This window comes from Tetrao urogallus (genome assembly GCF_951394365.1).
Source record: "Tetrao urogallus genome assembly, chromosome: 6".
In the NCBI taxonomy this organism is placed as follows: Eukaryota; Metazoa; Chordata; class Aves; order Galliformes; family Phasianidae; genus Tetrao; species Tetrao urogallus.
This window is the reverse complement of record NC_136819.1, coordinates 33,301,253-33,320,134: the sequence shown is the minus strand read 5'-3', so window position 1 is coordinate 33,320,134 and position 18,882 is coordinate 33,301,253.

Below are 18,882 nucleotides of genomic sequence, written 5' to 3'. Positions count from 1 at the left end.
TATGAAGGTCTCTTTCAAAATCATTTTTGCTATGTATATCCATATACATGAATGATCCATGTACCATTGTATGGGAACTGCTGAGTCACGGCCTGAACCTCTGATTGATCACCTGAGGCGAGCCATGAGTCAGCCAGAGGAGCACAGCGGAAGGCAATTCACTTGTGCTGCCGGAAGGGGTGGAGCCTGGCTCCACATCTCCTAGACCCATTTAAGAGCTGGCTACCAGAGGGGAAGGATCTCTTCTAGAGATTGCCTCTATTGGTGTTTTGTGGCGAGCCCAGCTGAAGGGTAAGCCTCCCATTTTGTTCTCTTTTGTTATCATTGTCCACTTTGCCTAACTCTCTTGATTATACAATTGTAACATCTTGATATCCATTGATTATACAATTGTAACATCTTGATATCCATTGATTATACAACCATCCATGAGGTATTTAAATTTAGCAATACCTCTAACTGGCTCCATCAGGATTCAGAAAAATGTATCTACAATAAGTTAAGCCCAAATCACTTTTGAAAATGAAATTTGGGTTTCTGTATTATTTCTGTGGCATTTTCAAAAATTGTATTTCCTTTCACAAACACATATTAACACTAACTGAGACTTGTCACGATATGACAATCTAATATACAAAACAATATAAACTATTGTTAATAATATCATAGTGAGTTTGTGTACTTGGAAATAATTAAAATTATTTGTAGCTCACAGAAATACTGAGTTTCTAATACCTATAGTACTTAACACACATGGTACCTCTATGTTTAATCAGCCCTGCTCAGTCAGAGGAAATGTATGTTTCAATTATTATCCTGCAGGTAACACTGAATGACAAAACAGATGATTTTATAATTGAAAATGTTTTGAATGATTTAGTTAGTAGATATTATTGCATTATACAGTAGAACAAAAATTACTTGTTAATGATCTATTAAAGTTAAAAGAGGGATAAAAAAATGCTTTTTCCCTATGTTATTTATTTACTAATTATTGTGTAGACACTTTTTTTGATACATTCTTGCCTGATTTCATAGTGAATGTCATTTAGTACTGAAAATTCTTCAGACAAAAGAAATTGATGCCCTGTTCCTAATTACTGATTATGGTCCTTACACTATTTTAATTTTACTTGACCTTTCAGCAGCATTTAATAATAGTAGTCATGGGATCTTGCTATAGATTTTTAAGACATATATTAGCACAGATGTTTCTGACTTTTTCAATGTGCCTCCTCCTCCACTTAATCAGTTTATCAGAGTTGCTGACTTGGCCACTTGTATCTCTCCTTTTGCAACTATTTTAATTGAATATCTAATGTTGGTTCAAAATTTTATCTACTGCAAATTTTTTATTACATTTTAATATTTATTGGTGCATATTCATAATAAATACTGGTGCCATCGTGAGGATATCTGCACTGAAACTTAGCTATGAAAATAAGATTCTGGCAAAAGGATCTGTTATAGAAAGAATAGAAAATGACTTGTTTAGTGAAATCATGTTGACGTACTTCTGTTTTATTCAGTGAGATAAAGATGATATGTAGTATAAGACTATTTTTATCTATGTTAAGGAAATCTTTTTAAAGATTAAAAAAAAATAATCTATTTTGGACCTGTTAGTGGAAGGAAGTCCTACTGTCACATCTCTTTGGCCCAATGAACAGAAATAAACTGTCACAAAAAACAGAGATCAAATGTTCATCAGGGGAACACTGAAGAAAGAGCACTTAATGCCCTCCATCCCCCTCTTTTTGTCCTCACAGCTTCTAAGAAAATAAGCTTCTATTGTGCTAATGGCATTTGTACGAATTTATTTTCCTGTTTGAATTGGTTTGTTTGCTGCTGGGGATTTTTTCAGGAAAAGTATGAAGAATATGCAAAAATCATAAGAATTGAGAAGATAACTTCTTGTCAGTAACCTATCTCCATTTCAGTCATCAAGAATGAGATTTCTGTTGAAAATCTTTTTCTGCCACTACTGTCTCCTTCACAGTAACTTTGTGATAGTTGCCAGGAGCATAATATTCAGTCTAGGAAGCAGTTGATTACTATGCTTACTCATATATTCAAAAAAGAAATCAGTCCAAATAATGTGTGCTTCTAACACATCTGCATGGACTGTAGATTAAGAAAGAGTATTTAACTCTTTATTCTTGAGTTTCATTCTCAGCTAATAAAAAGAATTGTAACAGCAGCTAAGTTTTTGTAGATTGAAAACTATCTCCTTAATCTTTATATACAGCCAAGGTGAGGAAAATTTGCTGACCACCCACATAAAAATTATGATTATGAGATTGTAACCAAAATGTGTTTGAATACAGTTCAAGATGTCCCATTGTAATATATGAGAAATATTTTTTTATTGTTTTTTTTAATTTTTTGTGGGTCAAATAAAAAAAAAAATCTCAAAGAGAATGTGTGAATGGTTCTCTGGGTATCATTAAAAGTGTGGACTGATGCACTAAAGAACTTCAGTAAAGAACTCCCTTTGCCCAGGTTTACTTTGTCATAATGTAATTCGGATAATGTCAGAGGGCAAAGAATATAGTGAGAAAACTGATACTGAAATAACCCTAATGGACAAAAAAACCCACAATCCTTGGAAAACAAAACTACTATTTGGATTTTCTTCATTAATCAATTAAATTTCAACTCAGTTAAATCAAGCACTAAACGATTCATCTTTCTGTAGCTATGACAATAAAGATTTTTGGCTGGTTTGATGATTTTGAAACTGTAAGTTGACAACACTTGATGAAGGGCCATGAATGAGAGTGTGTGGAACACAGAAGTAGCTTGCTTATATTACTGAGCATTTTTGTAGATATGGAAAATCAGAAAACTGTCTCTTCTGAAAACCTTTAAGAATTACGTCAAAGTCCATTTTCATTTTTTTCTAAAAGCTTTGATTATGAAACAGAGATACATTGGCATTATGTTGTCTTTGTTTCTTTTTTATTAGTTTAAAAGATTCTTACCTTAGAAAAAGAAGATAAAATGTATGTCTTACATTTTGTAACACATAGTGAATGAAATTTTATACTTACAGTAGCGCAGTTGTATATAAGGGAATGCACCTTGCCATTATTCATTGAATCACATTTGTGATGGATTGGTAATAATGCCAATCTTTTTTTTTTATTTAACATTAATGGAAAGAACAGAGTGGCATTCTAAATACACCCTCCGATTTGTGACATTCTCTAGATTAATTACCTATTTAAGACTTGCAGAAAGAAATGTTTTCTATACAGCAAAATTACTGAAGTGCATTATCAGCATGAGAGTGATATAAGATCTATGGATTCTAAACTTTAAAGATGAGAAATTTAAAATTTTTCTTGAAATGAAAGTGTTACCAAATGATATGTGATGATGATGTTGATGTGATAATCTTCAGAACAGTTTGCTTTTTTTTCTTTTTTTTTAATTTGCTATGCATTAAACCTAGAAAATGTTGAATATACTGCTGGAAAAAGGAAGCATTTTTGTAAAAGTTTCTTTTTAATTTGAAAGATAAGAAACATGCTACAAACTTGTCTTTAACTAAACATGAGTAAAAATGATTATAATAAAAGTTTCTGTCTAAAATATTTCTTAAGTATGAAACAAAAACTATGAGAATATATGGGAAGAAATTATCATTACACTTTAAGAATTACCTTTATTATATTTCATTATATTACTTGAGATTTCTGAAAGACAAAAATGTAGACTTAATTTGTCATTACATACTACTATATTTATTGAAAATTTAGAAACAAATTCACCACAGGCTTTTCATTTAATTACTATTCTATTTCCCTACAACATATTTAATAGGTTAGACTGTCACTGTAGTAGCGCCAGACTAAATTAATCACATATTCTGTTACCATAAAATACCAATATATTAAGCAATGTATTACTGATGTAGAAATCAGATATGGTGGCTTTCAAGTACTGTGGATCCCATAAGTAATTGTATCTAAAATATCTTCTATTGCATGGAATTTTCAACTCATCTTAATAATGAGTTCTAGAAATATATTTGTTTGAAACCACATTACAAACCATAGAACAATAATGAATAAACTGTAACAACTGAGATAATTTCCTTTTACTGCACTTAATCTTAAAGAAGTGTTCTGTATTTATCCTTCATGTTGACAAATTGACATAGATTGACTCAGAAATGAAAAGTGAGAAGTAGATCTTTGCAGACTGCTTCATTCAGACCTGAACGTTCTTGGTATTAGCCAAGGCTAATGTAAAAGCAAACCATTCATTTCCTAATATTTTTGTAAGAACTTCCTTAATTGCTCAGTGAAATTCCTTGGACTCCTTTTTAATTGCATGAATATGTCCCAGAAAGAACATTTTCTAAGGAAGAGGTATTTCAAGTTGCAGAAGTGCTTTATATGCTTATATTCTCCTATAAAATTCATAAAAGTTTACTTTGATATAAACACTACATAAAAGCAAAAATATTTTCTCCATTTTATTTCTTAGTAAGTTCTTTTGTACCAACTGGCCATGGGGCACTCTACATTTGGAATATAGAAAACAATACCTATTTGAGGAGAACATACAAACAAAACTCACACATGGTTCGTGCTCATTTCACCTGCATTTTTATTTTTTTTTTTCACTAAGCCACCTCATTCTGATCACTGAACAGAATACTTTTCTCATATGTACATTAATCTGTTGGGCTTTTGCATGTGCTCTTTGCTATAATCCAGGAAAGAAGGTATATTTGTGCCTGCCTAAAGCTGCAGTTAATACTGTATCTGCATGTGATCTTTAAGGATCTCTATTTCTTTACTATTTTACATACACACTTAGACATTAGTTTGGGTGCTCCTTTTGATAGTTTGCGTACATTGAATTTTTTCCTTTTACATAATTTTTCATATATCCAGAGCTTTCTAGTTTGGTTGTAGCAGTGAAACGCAAACATTTTTGCACTTGTCTTCCTTTTCACTTCTACCTTCTAAAGTACTGGGAGAAAAAGAATTCTTAATGAAACATAACTGTGAGACATAACTACAAATATAAAAGGTATTTAAGAAACCTTGTAGAATATAATCTGCCGCCCAAGGCAGCTGCAAACCATTAAAATCTATTTCCTTCCTCCTAGAGAAGAAGATAAGCTTCATATGAAGTAACAAAATCATTGTCAGGAAACTGCAGTTGAGTATGATGATTATTATTATGTTTTGCACTTTGTTTCAAACCACAAACATTGTTTGAACAAAAAATATTCAGAAACTGTCTGAAAAGCCAAATAAATTAAATTAATAGTACCTCCCTGGTAACAGCTTCATGGATTTATAGAATCATAAGATGATTTGGGTCAGAAGATCCAAAGACCTTTAAAATCAGCTAGTTCCAGCCCCCTGCTATAGGCAAAGACACCTCCTATTAGACCAGGTTTCTCAAAGGCCCATCCAGCCTGGCCTCGAATTCTTTCAGGGAGGGGGGCATCCAAAACCCGTCTAACAAAACTGTTCCAGTGTCTCACCATCTCAAAGAAAAGAATTTCTTCCTAAAGTCTAGTCTAAAACTACTCCTCACTTTTTATGATTAAAAAACAACACAAAACAAAACAACAAAACAAAATACAAAAAACAAAACTTTTCTGTGTAGTTGGCATTTTGAAGCTATTATACATTTCTCAGTTATTTTGATTGAAATTATTAGAGCTTTCTCTCTGTCATCACTGTGGTTTTCTCAGTTCATTTTACATCTGTTTACATCTATAAAAAGAGAGGCTGGACTGCAATGCCCACAGTGTACCTCATTGTATCCCTACAGATTGAAGAGATGCAACTCAGAACAACAATTTTTAATCTCCGTGTATCTTTTCACAGAGAGGATCTGCTCGTGAAAGAAGCCTAAATTCTAGATAATAGTATAACACAAATCACAGAAGAAAGTATTGGAATATCAGAGTACACAAATTAGAGCTGCAACAGAGTCCAAATGGAAGTATCTTTAGTACAGTAAAGAAAAAAGAAAGTATCTTGATCTATTAAAATCAAAGCAGTTCAATTTCAACCGAAACTTTCTGAATGAAGCATTTGACAGGAAAAGTCCATGTTTATCAATTATGGAATAGAAATTTTTGCCAACATTGTCTATTTGGTGTGAAAGTTAATACTGAAATGTATCCTATTCCTGCAGGTTTTTTTTTTTTTAAAGAACCCAATCATATTAAAATCATATACATGACAGAATAGTTAATGTTTTTATGTGAACATTATATCTTGTATTATTAAAGAATGTGCAGAATACACGTTTGTAGACTGTGGGCCTAAATTAACCAGTTTTTAGTTTAAGTTCCTTTTTTACTTGTCGGGTGTTCCCACAAATAATATTTAAACATTCCTTAAGAGTTATGAAATCTTCAACATTTGCTTGTTGCCCTGGTTGCAGTCTGTAACAGATGCGTCAAAACATAAGCCAGGTCTTGAGCCAAAGAACTGAATAAATAGCTTAAAAAGAAAAAAGTTATGAAATTGTATCTTAGTTCATTATGTCAGCTAAGTTGCAAAATTTCCACTGACTTAGCTCTTCCTTTGAGTCCTCCTTTATACAGAGCCAAAAACTTACTCTGAGTCAGGCAAGCTGTGTTTTATATTATTCTGTAAAGTTTCAGACAGAATAAATATCATTAAAATATATACGGGCATTTCACTGATTGAATATATAGATGTGAGAAAGAATGGTCCCAAACCATTTATTTTGGAATTAAGAGAGCATAAAAGAGCATATAGAGATTTCTAATATCTTGGATCATTCTTAGGGTAAATAAGGTAGGTAATTTCTTAGGTAGAAATAAAGTAAATTTTCCACAATGCATATCTTTCTCGGATGTTTAGAATTCTTTTTCCTTATTTTTTTTCATAAAAATAACTATCTCCACTTATGTGCTGAACATGTTAGGTCATTCTTTCTTGACTGCATTCCTCGTTTGCTTTTTTCCCTTGCTTGCATACTTGTTTTTTTAGTTGCAAACAGAAACCTGAGCATATTTTCATACTCTAGAATCCTCTCGAGACAGGATACTTAATTCTCTGATTCTGCAAACAATTATTCAGACCACAACAAAGCAGCTTTGCTTTGAGATTCTGACTAGAAATGATTACTGGTCAGATATTCTATTCAAAAGTCCCACTGTTCTTAATAAGAAAGTAAAGATATTTATGATGTTTCTGATGTGTGATGAGATACTCAAGGTATTACGTATTAATACAGTGTTCTTCACCAAAAAATTTTGATATTAGATCTGCCTAGGAACTTGTGCTGAGTACAGGACAAAGGAAATAGGCAATTATTTTATATATTTTCCAGTTACGTGTGACTGAATTTGATAGAGCAGATGACCTAGAGGTTAAAACATTTAAAGCACTTCAATCCCAATTCTTTTATAATTATTTTTTCCATTGATTTTGTTGAAATTTGGAGGAGAGCTGTGAACACTGTAGGTCTGCAGGCTTTTGAATAGAACCTGAAGCTATGTAAAAAAGACTCTTTGAATCCAGTTATAACAGTTACATCTGACTGTTCACTGATTCCCCTTCAGTGATATGCTTGTGGCAAACTGTTTTTCCTTGCGATTGTGAATATTATTGTCAACAGTGCTTCTTCTGACAGCACAGAAATTGACTTGGACTTACAAAGGTCAGAGAGCTCCTATAGTTATTTGGATTGAGAACACTAAATGCAGACAGGTTAAATCCAACTGTCAAATTACGAAACACAGGGATCTGCAGATCCAGGAGTTCAGCCAAGTTGAAAGTTAACCTTACTTCCCTGCAAACACAAATGTGGACTTCAGTGTTGCTCTAGAAGAAGGAAAAAAAAAAATCAAATAATTTGATGGATAAAGAATCTAAGAGACATCTAGCAGGCATTTTATTTACTTTTTAAAAGATTAGTTGAATGCATGGAAAGAGTTGCTTTTTAATTTCTCAGCTTTCAAAACAAATATTTCTCTTGGCTTTTAAGAAGCATACATGGAATGACAAACCATTCCATACATTCTTTTTCTCTGTTGTTCTGACACAAGATAAAAGAAGTTTATCCACAGCAAAGCACAGCAACCAACTTGCTCACCTTTGAAAATTCATCTGTCTTTGCTGTCATGTGGACTTCTGTTCAGAGCACAGTCGAGGTAATTTAAGGTTTGTAGGAATTTCGCTGTGTATTACTGACGGTGTCCTGCTGTACAATATAAGAATGACAGTGTAGATGCAGAACTGCAAATGAAAATGAAGGTTCACTTTTCATGTTGATAGAATTTAAAAAATAATATTTAAAATTTCTAGTGCTACACATTTATACTGTGGCAGTAGTGGCATTAGGCTCACACTGCATGTGGATGGTTGATGGTACTTTGGTTAGTAGTAGAAGAAAGGAAATATTATGAAGAGTGTGTTGGGCAAGTAATAACAAGGAAGAATTACGCATGAGCCTTTTTGCCTAGGATTGCTTTCTGCATTTGAACATGTTGTTGTTGTTATTATTTTAGAAATGCAGTATAACATTCATAGTTTTATGCTGGACATCTGGAAGATTTTAAGCAGTGTAAAAGCCATCCTTAATGGATTTCTGCCTCATCAGAGGGGCCACCTTTCAAACAACAGTGCCAATAAGTAGCTCTTGTTCTTTAACTTCAAAAGATTACTGGAGTCTTTTTTGCAGTGATTATGATCTCTCTGCTTGATATGCTATTTATTATAACTAAAGTTAGAGGTCTTCAGGCCTATCCATTGCAACCCCTTAATTTTCTTGAATTATTTATTATTTCCAGGATGAAGACATAGCATGCTAATCTTCATTGAATATTCCCAATTCTCCAAAGAATATCTGAAAGTCAATAAAATAAAATAAAAATAAAAGATAAATAAATAGATAGATAGATAATCTGTGCTGTTTTATATGGAGTATGAAAGCAAAACAGTAGTAAGCAGAATTATTAAAGATGTTTTTTATGTTTCTATAGATATAGTTAATTTTTTTTTTTAAATTAATTGAAATGAGATGTCATGGATAGTTAGAGTAGGAAATAAATCACTTCGTAAGGAAAAACAATATAAAATCAGACATAAGGTGTGATTTATACACAGTATTTAAGCTGAGTAAAGAAAATAATCAGTAGTGTTCCTCTTCTGTAGACATTACTTAAACCACTCTGTTTCAAGGAACTTTTTTTTTAATCTTTTCAAGTTAATTCTGATTAACATACATCTACAGTACAATGGATAACACAAATATTTTTTTTTAAATATGTACCAAACTGTTTCATATGTCTCTGAAAAAGAAGTAGAGCAAACTTATTATATTCTCTTTATATGAAATTAACAATATATTGGACATCTTTACATCTGATGTAACATAACATTAAATATTCTGGGCTGAAAACTGTTAAAGTGTTGTAAGAAGATATTAATACAGTAGAGTAAAACAGTGCAGTTCACTGATACTTTAACCAAATGTCACTAGATCTATGTTATGTTTTTATATTTACTGAGTTTTAATTCATACAAAAAAAAAGTTAACATTTAAACATTGGGTAAACTTAAGTTCCAGGCAGGTTTTTGTATTTTATTTTTAAAAAAATCAAAATATAATTTAAAAAACAGAAGTATGTATTTTTATATAGTGTCCTGAGTAAAAGTACTGTATTCTGCCAACTGTTTACAGAATGGTTCAGCCTGATTCCATGACTAGTGTGGCAGGGGGACTCACAGACCCATGCCCCGTTAAAGGGGAAAGGGTAGGCAGATGGGCCTAATAACAAAACAGTGGCAACCATCTGAGGAGGAAAGCTAATTTACTAGAAAGGATATCGGAATGCTAGATAACACAATATAATACAATATAATTGGTACTGAGGCTAATAAATCAAATACAATGAGAGAGAGAATGTCCAAAAACCAAAGGCCTTACTGTAAAGCTGAAGGCAAGACATGTAGGGAGTGCATGCTGCCAAGAAGAGCAGAAGGGGAAAGAGAAGGGTCTTGTCATCTGCAAACATTTTTTATCTTTCCCTCTGAATGGAAAACAGAAATGTTTTCCCAGATATGTTGTTTTTCCCAGAACCAGGTACCTGTACATACTGGCAGTCCATGGAATTGGAGCATTAACTCTCTAACTCCCAATGCACTACATTATGTTATGATGTGGAATACTGATAGCAAAAAATCATAAACACATGACATAGTCAAACATTTATTTTTTCAGTTTACTACAATCAAAAACTAAGGGAAACTCTCAGAAAGCAATGAGATTTCTGAGTTACCCAGTAAAGAAAACAAACAAGCAAATCCTTCTTAAGTATATCATGGAATGTCGGGGACCTTTGTTTCAAAATTAAAAACAGTGGAAAAAATTATCCATCTTCTTCTCTTCTTTTAACTTCAGAACCATTTATTTCTGAATATCTTAATTGTCAAGAGGATTACACTGCAGATGAACACTATCACCCATGTATTACCCATTTCAACATCCAAGATTCTTCCTGGCCTGTTCGACTGACAATATGACTTGAGTTGTGGAAGTTCTAGGACAAACTTCAAGAAAAGATGAAGGGCACAGAAACTAGATTTCTTAATTCTATAAAGATTTTCAAAGCTTAGGGCCATCTCAGAATTCCACCACTACAAAAATTCCAAGGTTTCTAGGTCTGTATCCATGTTCATCTCTAGATAACAGAATTATTGTTTCCAGTGTTATAATTTAAATTAATAGATTTTACTATGTGCAAAAATTTAATTTCTTCCTGACTTAGAAATGAACATGCATGTACATAGACACGTTCATATTCCTACTGTACAATAAAAACCTCTGACGAGTAGCTGTGCTAGGATTTCACAGCATATAACAAGCATCTAAGACATTCTTCTGCCCCTCTGATCTTCACTGTCTTTCTGTGTACAAGCTGAGGGCAGAAGGTTCATTTCCATCAGTATTTGTTTCTTCATGATAGCTCTTAAAAGACTGGATCATCTGATTGTTCTTTTTCAAGTTATTTTCCCTTCAAACTTTTCCTTGTAACACTGCCCTGTAACCAAGGGCAAGGTGCTGTAATTAGACTGAGACAATCCTAGGTATTTATACAAACTGGAGGAAGATTTCCTTGAGAGAACCCTGCAGAAAAGGGCTTGGGGCTCCTGGTGGGTGAGAAGCTAGACATAAGCCAGCAGTGTGCACTTGCAGCCTGGAAGGCCAACTGTGTTCTGGGCTGCATTAAAAAAGGGGTGTCCAGCAAGGAGAGGGAGGTGATCAACTTCCTCTATTCAGCTCTTGTGAGGCCCCATCTGGAGTACTGCATCTAGGCTGGGGTCCCCAGCACAAGAAAGACGCAGAGCTCTTGGAACAGGTCCAGAGGAGGCACAATAAGATGATCAGAGGGCTGGAGAACCTTTCCTATGAAGAAAGGTTGAGGGAACTGGGCTTGTTTAGCTTGGAGAAGGCTCTGGGGAGACCTCAGTGTGGCCTTTCAATGCTTTTCAGTGGAGGGAGAGTACAGACAGGAGTGGAAATGACTAAGTCAATTGATAGTGATAGGACAAGGGGGAATTTTTTTTAAACAGAGACAGGGGAGGTTTAGGCTAGGTATTAGGAGGAGAGGTTATGGATGCCCCATCTCTGGAGGCATTCAAGGCAAGGCTGGATGTGGCTCTGGGCAGCCTGATCTAGTGGTTGGTGACCCTGCCCACTGCAGGAGGGTTGAAAATAGATGATGTTTGAGGTCCTTTTCAACCCAGGTCATTCTGTGATTCTATGATTCTGTGATGATTCATTGACAAATTCTAAACTAATTTTACTGAAAAACAGTATGCATAGAAGTGTTTCAACAAGCTTTGTTAATCCTAAATCTCCAGGTTTATTCTGTTAAAGCTTTTGTGTACCTTCACAGCACATCTTTTATAATATATATTTTTTGTGTGTGTGTCTGAGTTAGACAGTGCGGGTTTCTTAAAGTTACATTTTCCCATGTTCTGTCTCTCAACACGTTTGGAATTGCTCTGAATTTTATGTAACTTCTATACCCCTTTGTCTATCAGTCTGTGATCTTCTAAAATAAGAAGCCACCAGTATATTTTGTTGGCTCTTTGATTTCAAGGGGACAAACAATTTCTTCAAACAATTGCAGCAAGACACATGGGGGAGAGGGAACAGATGCAAAAATCCGCAGCATTTTTCTAGACCTGTTTTTAGATTACTTAATAGGAGAGTAATGGCTTGAAAGCCATTACTAGTTTTGTTATCTTGCAGGTCTTATACTCTGAAAAGAGAGTGATGATCATGTTGTGACAGTCCCAGCTGGAAGCAATGTCACATACAGGGTGTAATATAACACTTCAGATCATGAGTGGGAGGAGGGAAGATTTTTATCTATGGCAATTCTCAAAGAAAGCTATTCATAAGCAGTCTAAGTTTCTTTCTGTTCCCTTAGGTCTGCACTCCAACATAGGCTCAGCTGCCAAAGTTAAGAGAAAACAAAATGAAGCCAAGATGTAATTTGCAGGATGAGCGCAATAGCTAAGCAACTGTTGGAAGGTGCTGTAGGGTTATTAAACTACGCTGCTTGTTGATGTTGTCCTGCAGCATTCTCTAACTGTGTGAATAAGTGTGGATACTTTTGGACAATCGGGAAGCTATCTTCTAGAATTGCCTTAGTGAAAGCAAAAAACAACAGCTCCTCATTACAGCACAAAAAATTAAAACCTTATGTTATTCTTACAAGAATATTCTTACATGTCAACTTGGCAAAAAAGGGAATAAATAATTAGATTTCCATTAGTATTGTCTTATTTGTGAGACAATGTCCAATGACTAGAAGGCATTTTTCCTTGTAGATCTGTCTGTTCTACTTTCTGCTTATACTGCCTTCTTGTTGTAATGCAAAAATTCAAATAATATGACTTTTACTCCAATTTTTCTCAGAGGCTCAGAAAAATCTTTTTTCTTCTTTTCTTTTTTTTTTTTTTTTTTTTTCTTGATGTCCTTGCCCTCTACAATGAACAGAGTAAATGGAGAGGTACAGATCTCTTCTGCCTGCGATGGCAAGATGCACAGGAGTGGCGCAAAGCTGCCCCAGGGGAGATTCGGATTGAACATTAGGAAAAATTTCTTTATCTTGAGGTTGGTCAAACCCTTAAGCTTCCTAGTGAGGTGGTTAATGTCCCATTCTTGTCAGTGTTCAAGAAACAACTGAACAATGCTCACATTAAGTAATATGCTAAAAATTTTGGTTATCCCTGAAGTGGACTATATGATCTTTGAAGGATCCTTCCTTTGAAGGAACTGAGCTGAACTATTCCTTTCTGTTCTGTTCTGTTCCACCCCACTCCACCTCATCCAACCTCATATCATTCCATCCTAATTTGCTCTGCTCTGCACTACTCTACGGCTCCATATACACATACTCCATCTATTATTAGCATTAATCTTGTGGTGTCTAATAAAGTATGTTTGCACAATAACTGCTAATTGTTTTATTGTTTCTTTTATTCTGTATATTATATACTGTATATACTGTATTATATTATACTGTATGTACCATATACACTGTTCTGTATTAGTATATTATCATTAATGTACTAACTTTCCTACCTGGCAAAAGACAACCAGAGATCCAGTAGGCTGATAACTTAGACATGCATTGGTTCCTCAGCTTTGCAGATTTGAGGTGTGACCTTATGACACTCAGTTACCTCCTCTAGCTCAGTAGACACCACATGGTGAAAGACAAACATAAAGTACATTACTGACATACTTATGTTCTCATAGATGAGAAACTGCATTCTAACTTCCTTTCAAGGTCAGTGATGAAATATGTTCATTGTTGCCTTTGCTTTACAGTGAAAAGTTTTCACTGTGGCTTGAATAACTGGTAGATATACCTACTGGAAATATATAGAATACCCAGGCCTTGCAGCCTGTGTAATGCCTCATTCAACTTTCCGTCTTCGAATGGCAGATACTAATAACTGGCTGATGGAGACCCTGCAAGTTCTGTAAGTCCCACCGAGAAAGATAGCTACCTTCAGGGATCTCTGCTTGTAGGAGGTTTGATGTGTAATTTAAACATACATTATATTAAGAAGCATGCATGGTTTATTTTTTTGACTTTTGTTTGTCTTATATGTGGCACTTCTGTTTTAAAATAATGAAGAAAAAGAGCTTTATTATATCTAATAAATTATTATTCATCACATATAGAATATTTGTCAGTTAGGCACAAGACACAGTGGGCTTCAGAACAGAGCTCTCCAAGAAGCAGAAATGATTCTTCACCATCTACTACTGTAGATGTCCTCTCCAAGAAGACACAATTTGACTTCACAGGTGAGGAATTGTATTTGCTCCCCATAAAGAACCTTTGGAAGGAGAATTTAAGATATTGTTAAGAGGTGTATTCAGGACATGCATAATAAGATTGAGGCTTGCAGGATCTGTTGCTAGAACAGAAATAACAGAAATCACAGATTGATTATGTGGAGACCCAGTTATCAATTTTTTTGCAGAATCTAGAATTGCCAGGACTTTCACTAATTTCCAGCGTAGCAACATTTCTGGTGAAATTTATGGTTGGATATTCTCTTGGGCAGCCACTAGAGGACAACATGATCACATACTTCTAAATTAGTCTTATGTTACTATCCACAACAGTACACAAGCCACAATAGCCTTTGCTCTGCAAGTTTTTCCCTCTGACAAAATTAATCTTTAAAATTAAAAAAGTCAAAAGTCTTTAAAGTATGAAATAACAAGCATCTCATATCTCTGTGTGAGAATCCTTATGATCCTGACCCATAAGTTTTGCTCCTTAAATTGAAGGTAGATTTTGTACAGGTGGCATGGAAAATAAAGCAAAGGATTTTTTTTCTCCCTCTTTTTGTAAAGGAAGTAAATATGTCGGAAACAGAGAATAATACAAACTGATTTGTTGGGCTTCAACACATCCAGTTATTTTGAAGTAGCCTCATCCTATTTTTATAGTATTTTATATATATATATAGTAACTAATCTGCTGAAATAATGTTTATTAAATGCCAAAAGACTTTGATTTACCAAATGCAGGAATAAATAGTTTCTTCCCTTGAAACCTTACTATCTGAACAGCTAAGACTCAAAGGGTGGGAAAAGGAAAAGGAAAATGAAAAGGGAAAAGAAAGGGGAAAAGGAAAAGAATAATGAAAAGGAAAGGGAAAAGGAAAAGGAAAAGAAAAGGAAAAGAAAAAGGAAAAGGAAAATAATAATAAAAATAAAAACGAGTGTAGGGGGAGCTCTGCACTGTGAACCAGGAGATGAAAAGAGGCAGAAATAAGGGTCTATTCCACAATCCTGTTCTCATTGGCTCCCTGTGCCTATGTATCTGCACAAGATACAGCAAACACTTTCTCTCTGCATTGATTTCTTTTAATTTGAGATAAGGGTATTTGATATCTCCTGTCATTATAAAAACTGGAAGAACCTGTGTATGCGTGCCTCTGGGTGTATGTAAATCACCTGTTTATATTGTTGTACATGCACAATTGGACTGTTTTTCTCCTAATCATTAAAGAAAGGCTGTCAGAGTGAAAATTACCTATTGTTCTAGCATACCTTTCTCCTGCATGTGGCATCTAACCCCCGATTTTTCTCTGACCGCAATTTGATGCAAACTTCTAAGATAGGAACGTCTTCCTTCTTCATATTTATCTATATAAAGCACACTGTGCAGTCTTTAAACTTCCTGCTTTCCAATGTATTTTCTTCTTTTCCCATTTTTGACATTCTCCCCTGGGGTAACTTTCACTACATCCAATTTCCATCTGTCTACAATTTGCACAATGTGAGGCCCCCCCGAAGACCTCTTTGTCACAAGGATCTGAAAAGATTTTCTCTCATTTTACATTGCATTTAATTTTGTAACAACAAGTCAGGGCTTCTGGCCCTTAAAGGGTTAGTAACTAAATGTGTGCTGAAGGCTCACTGGGTGGGAACAGTAAAAGCACAAAGCATTAAGTCAGAACAGTAACAGAGAAACAATGTCAGCACAAGGACAATAAACGCTGTTATTCTTAGTGCTCCAGGAATAACAGTGACTATTGTTCTTGTGTTATCATCATGTTGTCTTCATAATTTTGCTGCACAACAGCGTAGTGAAAGAGGAAGCTCTGAGATGACCTATAAGAAGATTTTAAATCTGTGAAATGAAGAGGGAGAGAAATTAATTTTTATTCATGTTTTTTGTGTATTGTTGGAACAGTAAGACTGCTAAATCAAAGAAACCTAGGTAGATGTGTAAATGCTTATTTATTTATTCTTGACAACAGCATCTGAATTATCACAGCTATGAGGATGGCCTCATAAAGGAATTCGGCCCCATAAAGGAATTCTTTCCCTCATTTGCCTCCTCAGCCATTCATTGCTCTCCTGCACTGCCTTTTAATAAGAGATCTTAAGATTTTGAGAGGAAGATCCTGTGCTTTAGTAATGCTGCAGGCATGTTGAATGCTGTTGAAAAAGACCCAGAAATTCTGTGTTGACGGTGTACCACCATTTCCCACATGAATGTTGATACTGAACAGGTAATAGTGAAAAAGTTGCCTTCCATACATTTATTATGTGTTTAACACTAGGATTAAGTGGAATGCTGTGAATCACTATAAAGATTATATGTAACGATGCTAGCTGAAATTGTAACCCCCTTTTTTTTCTGTCCACAATCATACTATACACAGTAATGCCTGCAGTGTTGATCAAAATCTACCTCATCACATAATAAGGGAATTTGCCCAAAGACAATTTCAGTACCTTGTTGTATGTTGAGGTACACACTGCATACCACTGCATTGCTGCGGTAGACTCAGAAGCACAGTATAGCAGCTGTAAAGTTACAGCTTAGTTTTCCCAGTGCTATTCTACAATGTTACAACTCACATTTCAGTGATGGTTCGAACAGCTGAAAGCGAAGTGCCAGCTGTAGAAAACACCAGTTTCAGGCCTGAAAGCATAGCTCAGCAGAGTTCAGGCTTCTAATTTTCCTTAATGCCCATTTTGAAACACTTTTGTTAGCACTTGGCTCTATCAGACATCCTTCAACAGGATTAATTCCTAGGATACCAGGGCTGATCACCGGAATAACATATCAAAACACTTTTTAAAATGAATAAATAATACCTCTTTTCTTTCTTTTCACATTTTTTCTTTTGATTTGCAAAGTTATGTGAGCTGCTCCAAAAGTAATTCCTCCTATTTTATTATCTTGGCACACAACATCAAAGGTGGATGGTAGTGGTAGTGGCAGTGAACATTCCCACCAATATTTCATTACATTTTGTTGCCACAAGACAGGTGGCAGCAGGGGGGCAGCCTGACAAATTGATGTCTGACATGGAAGTCCATATGAACTAAGAGTGTGTCATTGGATTCCTCTATACAGAAAAAATGGCACCCACTGACATTCATTGATGCTTGCTGAATGCTTCTTGAGACAAAACAGTGGATGCAAGCACAGTGAGGTCATGAGTGTTGCCAGCAGTGGGGGTAGGGACATGAAAGACAAGACACATTCCACACAGAGCCGTCACATCATGAAATGAAGAGCATCTTGATCAACTCATCTATGTGAATTGAAAATTATGACCAAGAAATTGCGTACTGAGCTGAATACAAGCTTGAATGCATTGGAAATGGTGTTGGTAACAATGGAATACTGCAGTTTGTGCCAAGTCGGTCTCATAAATGCTCACACAGGAACAGAAAGAACACCATTTACATGTTTTTCGGAACCTACTTGAACCAGTACAAAGCTGAAGGTGGCATTTGCCTGGATTGCATCATTATTGGTGATGAGATGTGGAGTTAGTACTATGAGCCAGAGTGAAAATGACAGTCTGTGGAGTGGCAACATGTGAATTCCCCATTGAAGAAAAAGTTCAATATGCAGATCTCAGAAGGCAAAGTAATGTGCAGTGGTTTTTGGGATAGGAAAGGAGTGAGACTTCTGTACTTCCTGGATACTGGACAAACCATCAATTCTCACTGCTACATCATGCCCATCATATAGTCTGACTTCCATCTGTTTGGGCTGATGAAAGATGGAATGCATGAGCAACCTTTTCCTAGTAATAATGCCATCATAGGAGCTGTAAAACAGTGGGTCACCTCCAGTGGTACAGACTTTTACAAACACATCATGCAGGCTCTCATTCATTGCAGGAAAAAGTGCACATCTCATGGAATTGACTATGTTGAAAAATAGTGTTTTGTAGATGAGAATTTTCTCTATCAAATAGTGTTATTGCGCTCTTTGTATCTGTTGTAGTTTCCACAGAAGTAAATAGGAGACATTACAGTAAGTACAGAACGACCTATGTACTTGACCAGTACCACTGAACATTACAATAAGCAAAATAATTGACAGGCTATTGAGTATGCTTATTCTATCTAATATGGCAGCTTTTCCTTATTTTCCTGAAAACTTTGAAAAATAAAAGACATTGAGATTAAGTAAATTATTATGTGTTCCAGACAAAAGCCGCTCTGCTTCTTCTTTCCCTCCAGAAAGCCCAAATTACTTCTACTTTCATGGTGTTTTATAGATGCTTTGTCTATATCCCTTTCGATTTCTGCTGCTATGGAAGCAAAGGAGAGATGTGACATAGACTGAATAATACTGAAAGAACTTTAACCTCCAGAATATTTCACCTCCAGAGCTCAGCTGCTTCCATTTTGGATCCTTGTCAAAAAGCAGAAAAAAGGAGAGCATTACAAATAAAGCTATCAAGAAGCAGTAGAAAAAAGATTCAAGACTAAAAACATGGACAGCGTAAACTAAATTGGTCAGAACAGAAAGATTAAAAACAGATAACTAACAAGAAATTATTC